This window comes from Pseudorca crassidens, chromosome 5 (assembly GCF_039906515.1).
Source record: "Pseudorca crassidens isolate mPseCra1 chromosome 5, mPseCra1.hap1, whole genome shotgun sequence".
NCBI classification, from domain to species: domain Eukaryota; kingdom Metazoa; phylum Chordata; class Mammalia; order Artiodactyla; family Delphinidae; genus Pseudorca; species Pseudorca crassidens.
The window spans coordinates 20,345,671-20,369,753 of NC_090300.1; the positions used below are offsets into that span (position 1 = coordinate 20,345,671).

The 24,083-nt window shown below is 38.7% G+C and overlaps 1 protein-coding gene and 1 long non-coding RNA gene across 14 annotated transcripts in view; one reads left to right on the forward strand and one right to left on the reverse strand.

Annotated features, from left to right (window-relative positions):
- The window catches only part of MBNL1 (muscleblind like splicing regulator 1), a 202,158-nt gene that overhangs the window by 163,386 nt on the left and 14,689 nt on the right, over positions 1-24,083 (reverse strand). For 2 of the 13 annotated variants that reach the window (XM_067737477.1, XM_067737469.1), the window contains exon 1: positions 13,992-14,256. The exons of 1 other annotated variant lie outside the window; for it this stretch is intronic. The gene's annotated coding sequence lies outside the window, so the exon portion shown is untranslated. Of the gene's footprint in view, positions 1-13,991; positions 14,800-24,083 lie in introns of those variants that run through there. 10 more of the 13 variants (XM_067737476.1, XM_067737474.1, XM_067737481.1 and 7 more) reach the window with 8 other exon arrangements.
- On the forward strand, positions 13,452-14,151 carry LOC137224685 (uncharacterized). Its single transcript, XR_010943441.1, has 2 exons — positions 13,452-13,664; positions 13,739-14,151. It is a non-coding gene; the product is annotated as an uncharacterized lncRNA (long non-coding RNA).

The following is a 24,083-nucleotide window of genomic DNA, read 5'->3' on the forward strand; positions in this document are numbered from 1 at the left end:
GCAATGAAACATAGGTGCTAATTTTCTTAACAAAAAATTAGTACATTAGCATAGAATATTGATCTTTAAAAAAATACGCCTGAGAATTCTTGGTACACAAAAGGGAAAATATTTTTCAAATCCATTAATGTCAGGTCATTTACAAACAGAAAACTGTTACTGTGTGAATAGGATAAAGTTTAACAACAGTAGGAAAAAAAAGCAATAGAAATCAATTCATTAAGACACAGTTAAGATTCTTAATAATATCTATCAACTGTTTGATCTCAAGCCTAATAACTATTAGTAATAATAAATTTAGATTTACACATGTATGTCAGAATATCTTTTGTTTTGTCACTGACATACTATATTTTCACAAGTCCTACTTGTAATCAGTGCAAAGAACCACAAAATGATATTAATATAATATTTCAGAGCAAACTTATACACTAACCTTATTGGTGAATGCGTCCCTTAGTTCATATATTTATTTTGTTCCTTTTTCAGCTATAACTTATGGACTACTTCATAGTCCTTTATGGAATACACATGTACATATGGATATAACACACATATGTGTGCACATCACACACACACAGACATGCTCTAATTACTCTGCTAGGACTTGGGGGAAGTGAGAAAAGTTCATCAGAAATCTCCAAGTGTATGTCAATTCTCAATGACACGTTTGATTATTTTCATGTTGGCAACAGATTTCTATTTTTTAATGATGAGAGAAATGAACTGAATTACCCTAATGCCTTCAATAATGCAGCTGAATAAATTATAAGAGCATTTGCAACACTCTTTTATGGCTCAAGACACTTCTTAAACTGTGCCACTTAAAGCCATCCAATGAAGCAATTGGCAGAATGCTATGTCATTCAGAAGTGACACCAGAAACTTCACAGGTGGTAATGATTTTGAGTCTAAAAGTAGATTTTGCTGATCTTGGCGAGCGCTGGGGCAGAGGGTATTAGGTGTGAGTAGAACTAATACCGAGCAAACCACACAGGCAGATTAGGCCATTCGATACTGCCCTCCTCTCCAAGCCGGGGAAACTTCGAAGTCCACTCCCCCGTCTCTGCTGTTTTATGACCACAATGCTTCAAAACCCGCCTTTCACATCCTGCCTCCTTTACTAAGTCTTTCCAGAACTAACCTGGACTGAGCCTCAAGTCTACATTGCTGGGTTTGTTGACTTAAGTCATGCCATCCTGATGGAAACAAACAGGCAGACAAACAAACAGCAAAACTGGGCTGAGAGCTCAGCACTCACAGCACCTTGCTACATGACCCTTGAGCAAATCACCTGACCTTAACCTTGCTGAGCCTCCATTTTCTCACCTGTGAACCAGAGTCAGGGCCAGCAATGCATAAATCTCACAGCGCTGTGTAAGAACTAAGTATGGTCACGTAAGTAAAAGAATAAGTGCCTACCAAGTAAGAAGCTATTTTTATAATTATTATGATCGCTGATGGTATGGTCTTTTGTAGTTCTTGTTTTGTTTTCATTATTTCAAGATGAATGGATCTTTTCCTTTGGGCCATAAACTTCAGAAAAGAGGACCTATATCTCTAATTTCTCCTGAAAATTTCAGCCAAAAATCTTATCGTGAAGGTTTTTATGCAGTGGGCTTTAAATAAATGTTTATGATTGCAAATGAAGAATGGCAAGCCATACAATAAAAATTCTGAGTTTTCCAACCTAGAATGCAGAATAAATCCTGGAAACAAGGAACAAACACTTCACAGCTGAATGGGGTCTTATAGAATATGCACAGTTGCACTTTCACCATTTGAAAGTTTGGAAACTAGCCTACAAAATACAGCTTTATTTCCTGCAAACAAAGAAAAGCTGGAGGAAAAAGAGCTTCGTGAGCGTTATCTAAAACCTTTTGTCACTAAAGTTAAATACAGCACACCTCTCTTTTATGGATTTTTCTTTTCTGTTAACACAAAAGTTGCAGCCACTGAAACCTGACTGTCAATACTGAGTGTTTTCATCTCCTAATCAGGGAGTTAGTACGAAGAAGCTTCAGGTGAATTATGTCCCCATCTTTCTACAGAAGTGCCAACATCTGAAACAAATTAATCTCTTCTGTCTGGTCTAGAATCACCCTACATTTGGGTCATGCTTATTTATCAAATACTTAAACAGAAAGATAAATAGCTTAAGTACTGAATCATGTAATTTTAACAAATTATGATTTGATTTTTGTCTTTTCTCCAATATACAAAGTATACAAAGAGTTAAGGTGTCTACTGGTTGGTTTTAGGCAAATTCCACACTCTGCCCACAAGCAGCCTATTCTTGGCTCTTCCGTGCCCACTTTGTTTTGCCCGTACATTACTTGTGAATATTTCCATCACTACACTGGAAACTACCCTGAGAACAGGGCGTATCTTACTCACTTCTTTATCCTCTGATAGGTGGATAAAGCATGAGAGGTGGCACATGGACAAGTACACTCAATAAATATTTCCTAATAAGAGAGCTTTCCTCTGAGGTCAAAAGCAATGGCATACAATTCTTCCATCTTCCTTCTCTAAACAATATATAATTTTATTTGGTATATGTTCAAAATACCTCTATGAAGAGAGGAATTTTTTAGCAAGTGACAAGCTCCAAGAGAACCAGTCTTCAATTAATACTTTATCTTTTTTAAGTCATTAGGCTATGCCACATAATGACAGAGAGTACAGACTGGTGTGTGAAAATGATGCAACATGAAAGCATAAAATGACCATATGAAGATGATAAATAAATTTAGCATGTGTTCTGGAGCTATGCCTATCATTTCTTGGTGAAAATTTTATGGCATTATGTTATTGGTGTGAAAGTACATTATCTTCGCAAAGCTTCCTCTGATTGGATCCCAGATGGCCCAAATGCAATGTTATAATGGGTCCCACTACTGCATGCCCTTACCCTATCTGCTAAAGACAGGAGGCTTATAAGCCTAAGAAGCAAAGATCACAAACAGGTGTAAAACTCTATGCCATTTGTAATCCAATGTCAAAGCAAAAGAATGAAATGTACTTGCCAGCCTTTTAACTTAAATTTATACCTTCTTGAGCCCTGTCAATTCTATGGGTGAAGTTTTAAAATTACTGTATCATAACTATACCACATTCGTTCTCAGCAGAATCATAAAGGAGAAAGAGAATGCTGGTTTTGAAGTGAGAAGAGACCTGGCCTCAATTCATTTTGGCTGCTCACCAGGCTGTGTGAATTTAGGCAAGTAGGTTAACCTCTCTGAGTTTCAGCTTCCTCATCTCTATCAAGAGGATGGTGGTTCCTGCCACACAAGCCTGTTCCCTAATTGTGTAGCACTATGGTTCTTTTCTGGAAAGAATGTCTCACGCAGAGAAGGTGCTCAAATATGGCAGCTAGCCTCATTCTGTTCATACTGTTCGTACCGTTTCCCTCTATTTTCTGAAAAGATTGCCTAACCTTCAGCCTATGTCAGGCCCACCTCCTCCACAGAGCATGCCCTAACCATTCAGTTCCACAAAGACTTCCTTCTTTGAATTTCCTCCTTTGGTATTCAACTTTATGGTGCCAATACTGATTGTACTGTTAACTTTTCATGTCTTTCTCCCCAACTCAATTACATGTCAAAGAAGAATAGAAACTATGTAATTCTCCTTTGAAACCTCTTCTCCTGACCTACGACAATCCCTTACTTCCGACAGGTGCTCAAAATATGTTTGTTAATTGATTATTTAGCAGAGCACAAAGAATGAATTGATTTCCCTATATTGCCTATTGTTAACATAGGAACATAACTTTCTAAGTGAAAAGACCTCAGCACATAATAAACTTTAATCCATTACTGAGAAACAGACACAATAATCACTTCCTATGTTAACTGCTCCCAAAACAATATTTACTTTTAAAATCCAGTCCTCAAACTATATTCCTCTGAGAGAGTCATTTCCCACGGACAATTTTCAGTGAATGTGGTCCCCCAGAAAGCATTACGCAGAATTCCATTTGAAGTACATTTTTTTCAATAGTCTCAATTATTGTTCTGGATATTTCAAATTAATTTTTGGAAAGGTCCTGCAATACCTCAGAGAGACTCTACACCTGGGTTAAAGATTTGCTTGTATTCCCTGTTGTTCACTTTCCCGACGCTCATCAAATCTCTCAAAGTCTTCTGATAAGGTATTTAAGACCAACTGCCTTATATGAAGGCCATTAAGTTGACAATGCAGCTTTCCCTGAAATTTTCAAATAATGAAAATTCAAATAATGGCTCAAAATAATTTGGAGTAAATTTGTCTAGTTAAGGTTGGCCCAGTGAATAGAGAAAGCAAAGACGAATTTCTAATTTAATACTATTTAATCTTAGTTACTTTAGGATGAAATTTTCTAAGCATTATCTGTAATTCAATAAAAACAGATTTTTACCATATCTTTGTAGCACAAGGCCAAAACCAGATAAGGAAAAAAAAAAAGTCTAATAATAGAAAAAGGCATGTTCTGAGTGTGATTTTCACATAATACTAAAAGGCACATAAACAAAAGGCAAAATGAAACAGTTAACATTATTTTCTCTAGCTCTACATAAACACATTTAAAGACATAAACAGTGCAATTTTAAAATTATTTTCTGTGGATATAGACCATCTAAATAAAGTGGTAAATCTTTATAAATAGAATCTTTTTCTTGAAAACTGTCTTGATTTCATAAGAACTTCTCTATGTGTATTAAATACAGTCATTGTTCTGACATGCTTTGCTTAAACTCTCTTAAGCCATTTACTTGTAAAAGGCATGTAAGTGCCTTATGTAAAAAGGCCTACGAGTACTCCTGCAAAGCTTTCTATTCTATTTGAAATATAACTATCCTCACAACCCCAGGTAACTGTTAACTCAATGCAACTGGTTATTTATTCCCATAGGTAAATAATTCTGTTTATAAGAACGTCTGATTATTAAGGATCTTTATTTCCAGGAAAAAGAATATCACAGTTACACTGATACCTTCCCTAAAATAGCAAGGTCTGAGAAGTATAAATGTCAGCTACATTGAGCACATTGCAAACTTGTTTTATCATGTATCTATCTGCCACCTGGTTTATCATTGAGGATCATTTACACCAGTGTTCTGCATGAACTTTTAACAGGGGACCACAACTGCCTAGCCGTCAATGAGACATTTCTTAGCAAACAACAACATACCCCTAAAGATGAAATTACGCTTACTTCAGAATTACCAATTTGGAATAAAGAATTTAACAACCCTGTCTTTTAAAAGAGCTTGACACAGAAATGAACTGTTTTAAGAATTTAACAGGTATCTTCCACTTACCCAAGTTACAGGTCCTGATAAAATATAATTTTAAGTGTTTTTCTCTGATATATTAAAATATAGTTCTTTATACTAAAAGACCTCACAAGGAGCAATGTGATGAACAGGGATAACATTAACAAAGCTTTTAAAATTTTGGATGAAAAGTTTTAAAAATTCTTACCATATTTTTATTTTTTTATTTTTTATTTTTTTGCGGTACGCGGCCTCTCACTGCTGTGGCCTCTCCTGTTGCGGAGCACAGGCTCCGGACGCGCAGGCTCAGCGGCCATGGCTCACGGGCCCAGCCGCTCCGCGGCATGTGGGATCTTCCCGGACCGGGGCACGAACCCATGTCACCTGCATCTGCAGGCAGACTCTCAACCACTGCGCCACCAGGGAAGCCCTCTTACCATGTTTTTAAAATCATTTTTAATACCTCCCATCACCTTTAACATCCACATCTAACGCTTGCTACATCCTGTGGAACCAAAGCCTGTCACTTTTTCCCTAGCACACATGTCCCTTTCATTCTCCTGTCATTGTCCTTTTTTAGTCCCTCATCTCTATCCTACAATCTCCACTTCATCCTATGTATGTCCTATTCTTCCTCTAAAAAATGTCACTAAAACACAACTCCTGTACAGTTACTTGCCAAAGCAAATGTTTCCTAATGTTCCCATTGTGAATCAAACTTACTACCTGGTCCTCAGTGCCCTCCAAAGTGGAGCCCCTATCTCCCTTTCCCACCTGATTCTTCGTTTCTTCTACCCTGTTAACTGCCCCTCCCTAGGCCTTTTCTCTCTCTTCTCTTACTTTCTACTCATTCTTCTAGGGTCTCCTCAAATGCTGTAGTAAGTTTTACTCTTCTGAATTATTCCAAATGTTTACAGTTTCCATCTCCTATCAGTACCCAACACAAGTGTTTTTTAAATTTTATTTTTATTCTTTGACATACAAGCATGGGTTCTAGAACTGGACTACCTTGGTTCCGCTCCTTGTTGTGCCACTTCCTAGTTAAGAAACCATGGGCAATTAACTTTGTGCCTCAGTTTCCCCATCTTTGAAACCGAGATATTAACAGTACACATCTCATAAGGCTGTTCTGAGGAATGTGTGAATTAATTCATAAACTTTACCCTGGCACAAAGAAAGCAGTTCAAGATGTTAGTAATCATTGTTAAAGCTATTAGCCTCATCACCATTCTTTGTACATGACTGCAAGCAAGACAAAAAAATGGTTAAAAATATGGACATTGGAATAAAGAAGAAAAAAGATCTCACAGCTCTGCAAACTACCAAGTGTTTTCTAGTCATGCTAGTCATCTTTAAGATAAAAGTCATAAGGAATATTTTACAGCTGTCGGAAAGATTAAATGAGATATTTTGTAAAGAAATGTATAGCAAGTGGCACTTCTATTAGTAACATGTTTATAATTTCACAGATGTAAGAATTAAACAATAGAAAGAGTAAATGGTTTTTCCCAGTCCACACACCTAGTCACATCTGGTTTGGTGAAATAAAATCTATACATTGTGAGACTTTTGTGCCCCACCTCCCAAAGTCTATTACTCCTTTCAAGATGTAGACAAAATGAAATAAATATATAAAGATACGATAATTTTTAAATGATAATAATAACATCAGTATCACCTCTTATATTTACAAAGTGTTCCACTTCTCAAAACATGTTACCCCCAAATGAGGTCTGTTTTTGTTGTTCTACCTGCACTGCAACAAAGATTGTACTTTCAAAACAAATTTAGATATACTGTTTATAGAAACTGATGTTATCATTTCATAGCATGGCTTTTTGAAACTAAAATTTAGTAAACAGAAATATCAATGAGGGAATCTTTGTGCCGAATACTGAGTTTGCAAACTCAATGGCTCAGAGCTTTTTTCTCCAACTCCCCCCCCCGCCCCCCCCCCCACCGCAGCTAGCCATTTGCCCTCCTATTATATCTGTGGCCTGTGGCCTAACTTGACTATCACCATCCCACCCCATATCCTATCTTTCTACTAGGATAAGAGCTAGCCACCCACATAGAGTGCTAAAAGGTCATTGTAAAGGTAATTCTTTTCTTGTAATCAGATAAGACAGAAACAAATAAAATGTTAACCTATCATTACTACTATCATCAACAATGCTGATAAACAGATTGTTGAATACTGGATTAGATTAAATTTTTTGGATGCAATAAGCTGTGTATGGTCTGTAAGTTTTAATACTAAGTCAAGTTCAAAAAGTATCTTTAGTGATGTTCTAAATATGAATATGAATTGCTTAATGCCTTATTTGGCATTCTTGTTATTTAACCTGCTTTTGACGTGTTTTGACTATTAAACTGTAAAGTCTTTCACTGTTTAGATTTCCTCACACTCCCACTGCATATACTATTGTTACCATACATTTTTCGAATTTTCTGAAAGAGTCTATTCAGTCATAATCATTGTAGACAATGTCAGTATGCGGGGATTTGGAGTACAGTAAGTATACACAATGTTACCACATCTTTCACAATCATGTACTTAAAATATTCATGAATTATTTTTAAAAACCTACAAAATTGTATTCACAATTGTGACACTTCTACCAGTGCCTGAAATCATCAGCTATATCTTGTTTTTCTTTTTTCACTTTTCTTCTATTCAACGTCACATTAAATTGTATACTCTGGCTGTCTCTGATTAAAATCTCCCTGCTAATATATAGTTCTCTCATTGCTGTTCATTATATATTATACGTTTCCTTTCCCAAAATGAAATCACTGGGTTTTTGGTATATTTTAGTATTACTTCCACTGCTTAACTTTAGTATATAGATTTTTTAGCAAACAACCTTGTAATTATCAGCTTACTTTTAACCTAGCTTTCTCTTGAACAAATTTTCTACATCCACTGTTCACCCCATTTACCCACTTTGGTTTCTGATACATTTGTAACTATCTGGTGACTTCAAAAACTGATATTTTATGGTATTCAACAGTAATACTAATGACAAAGCTATCAATATTTTAGTATAGGACGTTTGGAAATCTATATATTTCTACCAGCAAAAGGAACTAAATAAATGAACTAGAACATGTATGAAAATTATGTCTGGATGTTAAATGTATACATATGAACAATATGGAAATATCACTAAATAGATATAATTAATGCTGCTTTAACAGAATAATATTTTTATAATGTTAAAAAATAAAGAATACCTTTTGTTTTCCACTATTAATGCGTTAGAACTGTTTGTTCCCTTTATTACATGTATTGGTCAGAGCTACATTAAGACATATCTTCCCTTATCTCAACTTCCATACCATGTTACCTAGCCTCTGCTTATGAAATATCACTTTCCACTTTACAGTTATTTTCAAAACTCTTACTTCCCCTACCAGACTGCCACCTCTTTGAGGAAAAGGTATATCTTAAGTTTGGCAAATCTGACTGAACATAGCTTGCTATTTTTGCCAAAATACGTATTTTCCTATGAATCAACTTTACAAAATAAAATAATATCTCAAATCAGCATGCAATGTTCATTTCACATGATTAAACGTGTTCCCATGATCCTAGAATCTTGTTAACTCTTTAAAACAAATTTATTCTTAATTAAGAGCTTCCCGACTATTTTAAAAGTGGAAATATAGCGAAAATCCAGTCTCAAGATAAATTTTTTTAAGAATCCTTTAGAGGAAGAAATATTGTCATTTTGTGAATTCTGCTAAAGAGGGACTGGAATGGAGTTGTTTTTTTTTTAACATCTTTATTGGAGTATAATTGCTTTACAATGGTGTTATCACAATTCTTTTTAATAATATTATGTTATTTAATATCCAGGTGATTTGAATAAACTGGCATTGCCTTGGGAAAAGTTTTATCTTCTAATATACATTCACACACAAATTGTATCCACACTTGATGGGACTATGTACCTTATTAGCTATTATTCACCTCTTTGGATATATGAAAGATACACTTCTCGATTTCTTAAAACAATGTCCAAAGAGATGACAGTTTTCTCCTTTGGAGCATATACACTACTTGAAGCATGATACTTATTTCAGAAATACCTTCACCTTTTAAAAATAATTGATCTCAGTGGAAAAGTAATTTTCCACTCTATCCAATATGCCTACATTTCATCTTGAGATTAATATATCCTGAACTCTTTTTGACAAAGGATCGCCACAGAATCCTAGAGTAAGATCTCAAAAATAGTGGGAAAAGTAACAAATACAGAATGCCTAAAACTCTAACATAAATTCTTCAAAGGATTTTTATGGACGTCACAGGCAGAAGTGATAAGATGCCTCTCAGAAAACATGAATAATTATCTGACAGAGATCTAATGAAATCATTAAAAGACTAACAATAATATGTAGAAAACTATAATCTCGCATTTGCTAAGTGTTTTTCCAAGGATATAGCTGTAATGCTTATATAAATGTATATTTTTATAATATGAAAACACTACTACATAAACCCCGAGTTCCCTACCTCAACTCTAAAAATACAAAGTACGTCTAGAGACTTTTAGTGCCCTATGTCAATAGCTCTTCTTGAATCCTCTGCGCTGTGATCAATAATTCTCCAACCATTAGTGAATCTGCTCCATGACTCATCAGAAATGATCTACAAAGTTAATGGGGATGACTGTCCCCCGCAGGTTCCACACATGCATTGACACTAATGGCAGTTATGCCTCCTGTAGGTGGGGGACAGATTCAAGATGGCACCAAGCCGGGAGGCAACTCTTCCGAGATTCTCCATAAAACTTGCTCCCTTCCCCGCCCCACCCCCACCAAAGAAGAACTCACTGCATCCAACCTGTCTTATATCTTTGGTATCCTTCAAGGAAATAAAAGTAAGCGTATGTTATATGGATGCAAAAGAACCACGTTTTTTTTCAGTTTAACACTCACTGTGCATGGCAAAATGTACTTCGGTTTTGAAAATATCTGAAAGGAATGTTTCCAGGTCCTAGGCCATTGTGTTTTGTTCACCAGTCAGATGCTTTCTCAAAATGTGTTCATATTATAAAGACAAGGTCTCTGTGTATAGGATTCCTCAAAGCCCAGAACATTACTACAGAAACGTATTCTTACCTCTCCTAACATTCAAAACAATGCCCTCTTCCCTCCAGGTGAAAAATCTTTCTTTCTTGTGAATTCATTAATCCTCGATTAACTTACAGTCAGGAGTTTGGACTTATTTGGGGTTTTATTCTCTAAAGGTGGAAAGTCACAGCAAAGGAAAATATATATGAAGCATTTGAAGATAATTGCTATTTACTGAAAACTCTATTTTAAAATTTAAAAATAAATTTTAGTGACTCGTTTGTGTTTGGTAACTTCAGGACAATGATAACTATAGTGTCTCTAAAATGTTCCTAAGTAGCAATCATACTCTATTCTGGCCTTTGAGAGGTGTTAAGACTCATCCCCTAATTATAAGCCTTTTCTCTGTTATAAACTAAATAGTAGTTTTGAGGATACAAAAATAGATGTTAGGTGGTGTGTTTTCTCAAATTTTGGTTACAATGGATAAGAAAGATGAGGTATTCCTATGTATAATAAACTTCTTTAGCTTGTAAAAATAAAAATCCTTTTTATTGTGTTTTGACCAGCAAACTCCTTAGGCTTTCTACCAGAATAGTGCTTTCTTGCGTTATTCTAGAACAGCCCTGTCCAATAGAAATACAATGCAAACCACACTTGTTATTTTAAGTTTTCTAGTAGCAGTATTTTTTAAAACGTGAAAAGAAACACGTGAAATTAATCTAACAATATATTCTACTGAAACCAATATATCCAGAATATTATCCCTGCCACATATAATCAATATAAAAAATAGTATCAGATGTCTTATATTCTTTCTTTTGTACAAAGTGTTCAAAATCGAGTACGTATTGTACACTTAGAGCAAACCTCAATCCAGAAAACCACATCTCAAGTGCTCAATAGTCACATGTGGCCAACGGCTACTGTACTGGACAGCACGTTCTAGATTCCAAAAATATGAAGCTTTTTGGCCTAAAAGGCCACACACTTTAAAATCTTCCTATGTAACATCCTCTGTGATCGGTATTGCCATTAGGATTTTATATTGAACCAAATATTTAAGTGACTATATTTCACTTCCTTCTTCTGCTCCCCTGACCTTCGTATCTACGGCCCACCCTGATGCCTCAGAGTGTAAGAAACCCCAATCACCTATTCTTTTCATCTTCTTCTAAGCAAGATCTGAGATATTCTCTAATCTCTGCATCTTCTATCACCAAGCAGAAAGCCAGAAGGTGCAGCAAGGCTATTCTCTCTGTTTCCATAAATAGATATATCAAATACAGGCCTAATGTATGGCGACAATGATAAATGCAAGGGCGATTTTTTTGCTTACAGTAAAGACAGGAAATTTTATATAAAAAAGTAATACACCCTTCCTCAATCAGAAATACGATTTTACTCCCTCCCTCCCCCGCCAGGAGAAACCTTGAGATATTCTGTTCTTGTTCTGGAACAGAACCCAGTGTTTCATTTCATAGGAATTCCGTGCCCAGAGGAAGAACAGAATGTTGGAATCAAAATTTAATGAATTCAACTTGGAGTCTAAGTTTGCCCCAAATGTGGAAATGTAAACACAAGCAATATCTCAAACCATAAAACACTTTGGATTCTCTGTTGGCATGGCTGCATAGAGTATCACACACGATGTGTATCTGCACACAAATTTGTTCTTAGTTACGTGAGGAAAAAAAAATTAAACTAGGCACATGTGAGGTTTTCTGAGTCTCTTAGTAATAATACAACCTGATTATTACGTCTTTAGTGACACTGTAATTATAGACGAATGGATAAACAGGTTTTCTGGTGCTGACCCAACTTGTTCCTTAAAACACAAAAGGCAACTTTTGCAAGGAAACCCCCCACTGAACAAATAAAACTAAAAGCTTTGTCTACCTTTTGAAAGAAGGCCTAACAACACGCTAGTAATCCAAAAAAAAATTCACCCCCGTGCAAATACACAGCACTGATGAAACTCAGAAAGCTGGAGATTTCCTAAAACACAGTTCGGAGCTGTAGTTGTCACCAACTTTAAGAAAGCAAAGATACAAGTGACAACAATGTGCTTTCACAGGCTACAAAATAACTTTATTCAGAGTCTCCAGCTATAGCACCATATCTAAGACATTCTAAGGACTGAACTAAGTATTCCTGGGATAAATTTTACAGTCTTTGAACTTTCATTTTAACTTGTCTCAGTGATAACATTTTATCTCAACAGCAAGACAGGGAGCAACACCAACGCTCTCAGGAACCCACAGAGATAACATGGAGTGGCTCACTTATGCTGGTATAGAATAGTTACGTACTAACTACCCTCTGGGTATAAACAGGCACTGTGTTCAAACCCAGGAGGGGGGAACACCGTGTCCACTGGTGTAGTATTTCAAAGCACACTGCAGACGGCCTGCAAATCCAAAGGCATTAATTATGACTTCTCTCTCACTGTATTAATTTGTTTGAGAAATTCCTCCGAGTAGGGCAGAGTTTACCATCCATTTGCTATCGGCTTGTGCCTGGGCTGGTGGGCACGCAAAGTAAAGGCAGTGGCAATAACCTTTCTGGCAGCTTCTTACTCAATCTTAATCCTAGGGAAGTGCACTCCACGGAAATACAGCACAGAATCCTAGTAGCCGCATATTCTCCCGGCCCAGGAGAGATTCAAGAACACAATTACTCTTCCAGCTTCACCACTGTAGTTGTAAAGTGCTGTGAGAGGGGCAAGCATAAGCTCCACCATATACCTGCTCGTGTTACAGGCTCTGGAATCAAAGTATTCTCACATGACACATTACTACCAATAACAGATTCCGGCTCCGTTTAAAAAAAAGAAAAGGGGTGGGGGGGGAGGCCGCGCTACATATTTGTCCTGCTTTTGTCTAAAAAACCAGAACCCAAGTCCTAACTACTTTTCATTCTTTTCAACCTTTCATGAAAGCAATTCAGTCCACTAACTGCGGCTCCACCCTGAGAGCGCCTATACTTACTTTTCTTACAGTTTTTGAGTGACGCACTACAAAACGATGGGAAAAAAAAAAAAAAGAGCCCTCTCATGCAGGGCTTCTTCCGCCCTGTAAACTTGGCAAAAGGCAAACTGGACTGAAATACAGCACTCTCCATATAAGGAAGCCCAGCTAAACATGTCATGCGTAATTTATGGGTAGCAGGCAGAGAATTAACCTTTGCGTGCACATATTTGGCCCAGATGAAAACCGGGCTGGATGGCAGCCCCAGGGGCAGGGATGCGGGATCTCTTGGGAGAAACCGTGGCTCCCATCGGATGGACTCGCATCTCCCCCCAACAAAGGTCGTTAAGTTGTAAGTACACTTCCACGCACCTGTTTCTTTTATCCGCCACCACCACCACCACCCCCCTTCTTTCTTTCTCTTAGGCTGCCAAGTGGGAAGCTGGCAGTGCTGACAGTGTCCGCAGAGCCCAGGGAAGGGCTCCTCGCAGCTGGGCTGCAGCTGCAACCTCCCGCTTTCCCTCTAGCTCGAGATGGTGTGTGATAGGAAACCATCCAGCGTGCTGAGCCGGCCCAAGCGTCCTCTCACTTCCTCCTTCAGCCATGTACAGCCCCGAAAGAACACGAACAATGCAGAGCAGCAGACCAGCGCGAGCAAACTGTGAAAATGGAAACTTACCTCTCACATTTTTTTTTCAGAGGCAGCCCGACTGCCGAGCGAGTGCCCAAGGCATTGTGGGAGTCATGATTCCAAGAGGCCCGCGATTTAAAATTGAACTTGTCAGTTCCCGGTCACGGGAGCATTGTGAGCGCCACAACTCATTCAGCTGCAGTGAAAAGACTGTTGCATGTCGCTGTGCAGCCTCTTATCGCCGAGGTCTGGTTTCCGCTGCTGCTGCGCGGCCCCTCCCCCGCCGGCCCAGCCCCACCAGGAAGCCCTGGGCGGACTCGTCGAGCCCCGGAACCCACGCGGCGGCGAAAAAAACGCTCTTCAACTTTCCGCCGCCCCTCGGCTCTGCTCCCCCGCCACCTTGTCGCCCCTCAACCAAACAAAGTCCGCTGGGGGTGGTCGTTGCCACCCGCCGACCGGCGCGGAGAGCAAAAGGAAACCCGAGCTGGAGCTGGCGAGGTGCATCCCCGCCGCCTCCCGGTGGTATCTTCCATCTTATACGTTCAGCATTATAACCTCCGAGCTATAGTGCAGAGAGGACGCACCGCTACTACTTTCTGCTCCTTCCGACTGGCTGAGCCGACAAATCGGTTCGTTGTTGAAAGAGGCCCGTGGATGGGACTTGGTAAGGCAGCCGGCAAGGTTAGACTGAAGGTGAGTCTCAAAATCAGGATAAAACAGTAGCAGCTGGTGTGGCTGCCGCGTTAAAATGCACCACACAGTTTTTGAACCTGATGGCCCACAGGCGGGAAAGACATCCGCACGACTGCCAGTGTGTATCTTTCTCCAGTAACAGGGTGTCCACGGTTTTGGAATTCCTTAGTAAAACTTACTGTCACACAAGCACGAACACTCACATACCGGCTTCCCATCTACTTTGTAAATAATATTTGGAATGTGAAATCCCCTTCCTTCCCAACTCTGCATTATATGATTTATAGAAAGAAGAACCCCCTCTTTCAACATAAAATATTCATTTTCTGAAATACTGTAATAGTCCAAGGCAAATAAGTCATATCATTGCTGGAACAAAGGAAACCACAGCCCCAAATCATAATTCACTGGGTGTCGTAAGATGGAACTTGCCTTCACTTTGAATAGAAAGAATCCTGGACTATCGTTATGTGATCAAGTTTTAGAGATTGGCGCGGGGCGGGGGCAGAACTTCCTTTGGATTTAGGGAATAACTTGTTCAATGACGATTCTAATTAAAAACATTTTTTTCCATGTTTTGGACACAGTTTAGGACCAAATGCTAGCTACTGTGCGATGTACTTCCTACAAGTTTGTTAGGCTGTGTTAGAGAGGGTGGGGACAGCTTCAGGAGGAGAAGGAAAAACATCATGAAAGGTGCTAAAATACAAAAATACTTCTAGAGGCATTAATAACAGACTTGCGATCTCGACCCTTGGCTAGGTCCACAAAACACTGAGTTAATATTGTGCACTGCTCCCTTCCAGAACAAAGAAATTAATTAGATGGTGCCACTTCTCAGTGTTAATCATTGAAAAGTACCCAAGTGCACACACAGTGGAAGCAAATTTAAAAGGAAACCGACACTTTCTCAGAGAACAGGGATGGGCATTCTCTATCTGCCAATTGGTAGCTACCCCAAGCTATGAGGACTTCTTTTCTTCTAATTCAGCATTCATTTCAACAACTACATCAAGTGCCTGCTATGCCAGAGATTCAAGAATGGATAACACAGAGTTCCTACCCTCAAGGATAATACCTCTACCAAGGAAGAGGCTACTGAAGAGAAAAATAAACCAATTAATTCCACCTGAAGGATAAATGCTAAAATGATGAAGGCAAGCCCAAGATGGGCCTGAGTAGATTCAAGAAGGCTTCCTGGAAGAGTGACTTTAACAGGTCCCTTGAAAGGTGTGTAGCAATTAGCAAGATAAAGGGAATTGAGTCCAGGTCCACTGGAGAAAAGAGCCTGGCAAATACAGTGGACCTGCCAGTCTTTCTGTTAGAAGTGCAAGCCGGATACTTATAGGAGAGTGGCAGCAAATGAGCTAAAAGTAGGTCTGTGTTAATCCAAGGGTCTCAACTTTACTCTGAAAACTGTGATGATCTAGATGAGTTTACACAGCAAGGAGATAGGTGAAATTTGGACTTGCATTTCAGAAAGATCCTGTAGCAGCAGCTTGGAGGGTGAATGGGAGTGTAGGGTGGAGGCCGATGGAAGAAGGGTGAATGGGTGTGGACAGACTGGAAAAATGACTCATGCAGGGAATGAGGAAGGGAGGAGACTCCCAAGTCCCTGGCTAAGCCTACTGGATTGTTTGCTACTTGCTTTTTAATTTCTCCAGTTTGCCTCCATTCTCCTTGACAATAGACCTTGACTTCTAAGCTGGGCCACCTATGTCTGTGCCGGCAGGTGGGTGCCCTCACTGGCTTCCACGTGCCTCTCCTCAGAATGTCCAGTGAACCGCTGAGGGCTAATCCTGGTTGTAGGAACTTATTTTCAATTGTTCTCAGACCCTTGCAGACTTCCAGGTTAGAGCTTTGGTGTTCTTCTTTCATGTGGGTTAGAAAATTCGCTGTTGGGAGCAACATGGTGAAAAACAAGACTTTGAACCTGTGTGGTGCAAGAGTGGAAATTATTTTTCCACTTCAGCACTGGAGGAGGGGAGACGTTCTGGGAACAAAAGAAAAATTGAAGTCGAGACAAATTTTCTGCTCCACTGAACAGAATACAAAGAAATACAAGAAAGACCCTTGAATGTTAGAAACAGTAGAATAAACATCCTAGTAAATGACAAAGAAGAGAGGAAAAAATGTTATTTCACATAAGAAAACTCATACAAAACAATGGTCAACCTAGGACTCCAAAGTGAGTCAAAATAAATGATGATATAAAACTTCATTGCCACTGGTTTAGCTTAATTTATTATCATTGATAATACTATAACATGAATAATGACATGTAACATTTTGAAGCAGTGCAGCAAACATCAGATCATATGTTAAAAATATTAAATCATGTTGCCAGCTTTCAACTACCAGTGGCATTCTAACCACATTTCAAATTGTGGAAATTATTAAAAAATCATTATAGTAATAAAAAGTAAATAGTTCCCATTTATAATACCAATCATATTCCCTCAGTGCTAGGATAGCATTATGGTTTCTCTTCTATGAAGTGTAGTGTTCATAGTTCATAGGCTCATGAGTAAGTATATCTATAAGTATAAAAAGAATGTCATTTGTGGGTGGAGAGGGAAATTATAGAAAACAATTTCAGATGAAATAAAACTACATTTTCAGATAAAGGAAAGAATATTCACTGCAGTTTCCTGAAATATTTCAGACCATTCAAGTCTTAATTATACCAATGAATCCCAATAGAAATACAGTTAAGGAATATGGTTTTCAGAGATAACATCAGCTACCTGGTTTACAATAACACAGATAAAGGAAATGGTAGCATTTATCTTTTTCATTCAAATGAGAGTCTTTATGGCACTGTGTAAGCGTGTGTGTGTGTGTGTGTGTGTGTGTGTGTGTGTGTGTGTGTGTGTGAACTGTATCTTTCTTGTCCTACACACCACATTTCTTTTTTTACATCTTTATTGGAGTATAATTGCTTTACAATGGTGTGTTAGCTTCTGCTTTATAACAAAGTGAATCAGTTATACATATACATATGTTCCCGTATCTCTTCCCTCTTGCGTCTCCCTCCCTCCCACCCTCCCTATCCCACCCCTCCAGGCGGTCACAAAGCACCTAGCTGATCTCCCTGTGCTATGCGGCTGCTTCCCACTAGCTATCTACCTTACGTTTGATAGTGTATATATATCCATGCCACTCTCTCGCTTTGTCACAGTTTACCCTTCCCCCTCCCCATATCCTCAAATCCATTCTCTAGTAGATCTGTGTCTTTATTCCTTACACACCACATTTATAGCTCAGTAAGCTCTCACTGCTGTCCAAATATTTGCCTTTTCTGCCCCTCCCCCAACAAATCATCTAAATGAAAATATCCCAAGGTATGCTTCTTAAAACTCGAAATATGAAAAGGTCTTGAATCACAGATCTAGGAATACTGTTATTATACCAGAGTAAAAAGAATCCATTACAAGATAGTGTCAAAACTGGGACCCAAATTCAGGCCCCATGATTTTTGACCCATGTTTAAATATAGATGGTTAAGAGAAGAAGCTGCTGGAAGGCAGTGAAGAATTGGAAACACTTTCGTATGATGAATCTATTTTAAGTACATGCATTAAATGTATCTCCATTCAGTTTCACAGCAGGGAAGGGGGTGGAAGCATTCTTCTGTAGCCTGGATTCAAATTTGTTCAGATATCTGAACAAATATACTTAATAGAATTGTGTGAATTTAGTTTATCTAAATTTAGTTTAGGACCTTTATATATTTCACATATCAAGTAAGTTTTTAAAATTATGCCTAGTATTTAAATATAAATAATATATATTCTATTGTGTGTATATATAGTATGTTATATAATAGAACATATTGCATATATAATATATATACCACTTAATGTACAAAACACATAAATGTAAAAATATATAAAACCAATATATTTGTCTTAAAATGTTTATAAAGATTAAAACTGAGTTAAAATATTAATTTTATCATGCATTTTTCAATTAACCTATTTTACCTAAAAGTTGAATCTAAATCTTCATTATAATCATTTTAGTATCTAGAAATAGGGAAATAGAAAGCAAATACGTTTCAGAATTAAAGGTTTAGAACCACAGAATTTTAGTAGAGAATGGACATTAGAGCCCATCTGGCCCTGTTCCCTTATTAGACCAGAAAATACTGTATAAGTAAATTGGAACCATGACAGAGAAGAGCTAGCATCAATGTCTTCTGATTCAGGCCATTTATTTTCATCATTTTCTTAAAGACACTAGGACAACAAGAATATAGGCATAAGTGCTCCCCAAGTTTAATGTGAAGAAGAGCCACATTAGATTTCTAGGAATATAATTCTTTCCTCCTCTATTTCTTCCTTGTTTTTTCTTTTTTTCTCCTTTCCATTTTTCCATCCTTCCTTCCTTCCTTCCTTACAGAAAACACATTCACACAATGCCTCTGTTTCACAAATGTTCATGGAGTATCCACTGTGTTAAGTAAGTCCTGTTCTAGGCAGTATGGTTACAGAAATGAACGACACATCCCAATCACTTCCTTCAAGGAGTTTACAGTCTCTTAGAGGGAGACAGGCACTAAACAAGTAAAGAATAAATATGTAGAAAAAGATAAATATCTGAGGCAATTTCAGATGGAGGTAAGTACTATGAAGTAAAAGAAAGCAGGTTGAGGGGAAAAGGAGGGGAGGCTGTGTTTGTTAAACAGGATAGTTGGTCAAGGATTGAGATGGTCAGAAGTAGGCAGAGCCGTGGGAACTGTAGGTCTAGAACCTTGAATCCTGAGCTCATGCTAGGGCTGGAAATCCCATGACTGATAAAAAACGAATGGGATACCTAACCTCAAGGAGTTTACAGTCCAGTGAGAGAATCGATGAATCTTAATAAAATTAATCACACTCAAAATGCAAAGCTCCAATCATGATAATTTTGCTCAGCGGGAACCATTGACATGTTTGGTTATATTGGAGTTGGGGGGGCCAGTATAATTGGCACAGGATCCAGATTTGCTTTTCACGGAGATAACTAGATTATACTTGACTGCTGTGTACAGGAGCCTGATAGTCTAATCGCAGAATGGAACACAGGCGATACACCGCCGCTGAGAAGGAGAGCAAACCAGAAGAGTGGGCTCTGGCCAGGACAGCAAAGGCAGCAAATGGCTGAAGACCTGAGAGAAGAGAGTGATTTAGTTGCCTATAGCAGTGAGATACAGTAAACATTAGAATCTTCCATCTCAGAGCTGAAGAGAATCCATAAGATGACCAGCTCCAGGCCTTGAGAGAAGTGAAATGTGTGTGTGTGTGTGTGTGTGTGTATGTGTGTGCGTGAGAAAGAGAGATTTATTTCTTCCCTCAAGTCAACACAGTATAGAAAACTCAAAATTTCTGAAGACAGAACATTTTCATAAAATTCAGCAGTGATTCCAGTTCCCAGAAATAGACACTGATAATATTAGTTTACTTATTTCCAGGTTTTCCTCAACACATTTTTTTACACAATTGTTATTGTACTACATGTACAATTTTGTGCTGTTTTTTTCCCCACTTCACCTCATAATATAACTTTATAAAGCAAATAATATCTCCATGTCATTCATATTCATTAATAATCCTCATTTGTCACATAAAGTAACAGAGACTGGAGAATTGACCCCTGACCAAAACCTCACAGTTAATAAGGGGTCAAGCCTCCTGCCCCACAGTGCAGCATTTCTGAGCCTACGTCCCAGATCCTGAAGTCATGTGTCTAATGTGTAATACATTTCTATACATTCTTATCTAGGATATACACACTGTCTTCTAATACAGACTGTCATTAAGGAAAAGAAAATGTACACTAATGGTCTTTTAATAAGTAAAAATGTTACAAAAATAATTATGAAACAGATACCAGAAGGTCAAAATGGACATATTACCTATATTATGTTACCTTACAATATATAATTACATGTAATATTGTGAAATATTTTCTACCATCTCATAAAATGGTGTGCTGTGGTTTAGCAGAGAGTCTCCTTGTAATCTTTTAAAAACAGTATCTATTAGATCTAACAGTATAAATGTTATAGTGTAACTATCTTATGGACTGTAATCCAAACATTTCTACATGTTAACTCTGTTCTATGTAGAATAAAAGCATCTGGAAAATGTGGCCATTGCCTCATTTCTTCCTAAATGCAAAAAAAAAAAAAATTGAAATTGTCAATAGCAAGGTTGATTTTTCTTTTTCTAAACATCCACTGTATCTGTCTACTCAATTTATTTCTGAAGTTCCTTTCTTTTGGCTTCTATGATATTCCACATCCTTCTTTCTTCTCATTCCTTTGTGTGGGTTTTCTCTCTCTGGATGTTTTGTCGGCATCTCTTATTCCTGCTTCCCCTTCTGTTTCCAGAAATTACCTTCAGACCATGTTTCAAGTGATGTCCTAAAGCAGGGGTCCCCAACCCCTGGGCCACGGACCAGTACCTGTCCATGGCCTGTTAGGAACCTGGCCGCACAGCAGGAGGTGAGTGGCAGGCGAGCGAGTGAAGCTTCTTCTGTATTTACAGCCGCTCCCCATCGCTCGCATTACCGCCTGAGCTCCGCCTCCTGTCAGATCGGTGGTGGCATTAGATTCTCATAGGAGTGTGAACCCTACTGTGAACTGCGCATGTGAGGGGTCTAGGTTGCGCGCTCCTTATGAGAATCTAATGCCTGATGATCTGAGGTGGAGCTGAGGCGGTGATGCTAGCGCTGGGGAGCGGCTGCAAATACAGATTATCATTAGCAGAGAGGTTTGACTGCACAAACACCATAATAAATCCGTTGCTTACAGACTCATATCAAAACCCTATCAGTGAGTAGCAAGTAAAAAGAAGCTCAGGGCCCCCACTGATTCTGCATTATGGTGAGTTGTATAATTATTTCATTATATATTTCATTATATATTACAATGTAATTGTATAATATATATATTATTAAAATGTAATAATAATAGGAATAAAGGGCAGAATAAATGTAATGCTCTTGAATCATTCTGAAAAACCATCGCCCCTCCACCCCTCCCCGGCCTGTGGAAAAATTATCTTCCACAAAATCAGTCCCTGGTGCCAAAAAGGTTGGGGAGTGCTGTCCTAAAGGGACTTCTGAATAAGAACAACTTTTGTCACATGAATAAATGGTGGGAGCTTCGTATACACATCTTTTTTCTCTTCTTCCCTCTTTGCCTTGTTCAGTAGTGTGGGAACTAAGCAGTACGGTCATAAATTAATTCTAATGTCTTAATGTAGGCATCAGGGTGCACCCGGCTGCTCCTTGATTCATTCAACAGATATTTACTGAGCATTACGTCTCAAGAGTTAAACGGCACTGGGGACATGGAAATTAAGATCTCTTCGAGGTGCTCACAGTCTAATCTAGTAGAGGGGGATAGACCTAGGGAAAAAACCCCTGCACATTTGGAAAAGAGTGTAGCAAGTGAAATAATTCAGTTAAACCCATGTGCCAAGCAGATGGCAAAGAGGATAGGGCTGGGCAAGGCCTTGCTCCTCATAGACTCCCAACCAGCCGGCAAATGGTATAATTACCTGGCACATGTTAAGTGCTTGACGGCAGAAAGAAAGACACCGAAAAGTCAGGAAGAGCCATTAGACAGACAAGCGACCTGACAGTAGGAACACTTTAACAAATCATTGCCCTAGCAACGTGAGGGGAAGTTTTTCTTATTTTTCATGCTGCCATTATGTAAAGCCTACTGAGTGTCAAGTCTAGTTCCCAGACGCTGTGGCTGCAGACAGGCAGGCTTCCTCACCCTGCCCTCAAAAAACTCCAGGCCGCCCTTGCAGCCCTTGCAACTCTCTCTCTCTCTCCTTGTTTCCCCCAGACCTTCAATAGTAAATCCCCAACTAGGTGATAGGAGATTATCTGATTAAAGTCATTCACACTAAGGCGAGAATGAGGCTTAATCCTTCAAAAGTGTTTGCTCTGACAAAAGGATAGCTTGTTAACCCTAATGAACTGCTAATAGGCAGAAGTTAGAGGGCTCTATGGATCTCTCCTCCTCACTTTCCCAGACTCCCCCAACCCCACGTCCTTGGCTTTCTATTTCCCCTCCTGAAATAAGGGAAACTGGCGAATTCAGCAATATGATGGATTCCTATTACACACATTATCTCTTTGAACCCTCACAAGAGACGTGTGAGATAGCATTTGTGAGGCCCTCCTAGAAATGAGGAGACTGAAACTAGGGCAGTGGTTCTTGACTTTGGCTACATTTTGGATCTATAGAGTGCAACCGTCTATCTCTGGGTTGCAATTAAATCAGAATTTCTGGGAGTGGCACCCAAGCACCAATTTTTTTTTTTAATATCCTCAAGGTTTTTATTTATTTATTTTTGGCTGCGTTGGGTCTTTGTTGATGTGTGTGGGCTCTCTCTAGTTGCGGTGAGCAGGGGCTAACTCTTCGTTGTGGTGCGCGGGCTTCTCATTGCAGCGGCTTCTCTTGTTGTGGAGCACGGGCTCTGGGTGCGTGGGCTTCAGTAGTTGTGGCACGTGGGCTCAGTAGTTGTGGCATGCGGGCTCCAGAGCGCAGGCTCAGTAGTTGTGGTGCACGGGCTTAGCTGCTCTGTGGCATGTGGGATCTTCCCGGACCAGAGCTCGAACCCGTGCCCCCTGCATTGGCAGGAGGATTCTTAACGACTGCACCACCAGGGAAGTCCCCACCAATATTTTTTTTAAGTTTCTCAGATGATCCCGCTATACAGCCAAGGTTTCCTACTGCTGAGCTAGAGTTTATGAAATAAAATCCCTCAGAATCAGTGGCAATGTATGGACCTGCTCTGTTCCCTCCCCTTGGCAAGTTTGTCTGGCACAATAGAAACAGTGTTCTCTGCAGGAAACATTATCTCAAATCGAGTTTAGGTTTGCCCACATGCATGTAGAAATGCAGGAGGCAGGCTAGTTGTGGGGAGGTTAGATGCTGTGGCACCTTTGTCATGCACCTGGTTGGACATGATGCTCCTTAGGCCACCAAAATATGTCTCACTTTGTACCACGTAAGCATCAGTGACCTGTGGGCTTAAAAACAATCTAGAGAAACAATCAAGCCCACACAGAGGATAATCCTACATGTTCTGTAAGGCTTAGGTTGCTGTTTGCTTCAAATTCTATACCCTGCCTCTTTCTAAGAAATTGTGATCATGAGCACAGTTGAGAATGACATCAGGGCCTCTGAGTATCCTGGGCCACTTCCTTTTGGGTTTATTTATATCAGACTAAAGAAAAAAATATATATTCTAGAATATATACATATATGTATATGCATACCTATATATGAAAATGTTATATGAATATATACATATATATGTATATATATACTTTTTAGAAATAAAAAGTCTTTGGCAAATTTTAGTATGTTTTATAAATTCACTCAACAAACTAACATAGTTAAATCATAAATACAAATAAATTAATAGGACATTTCTC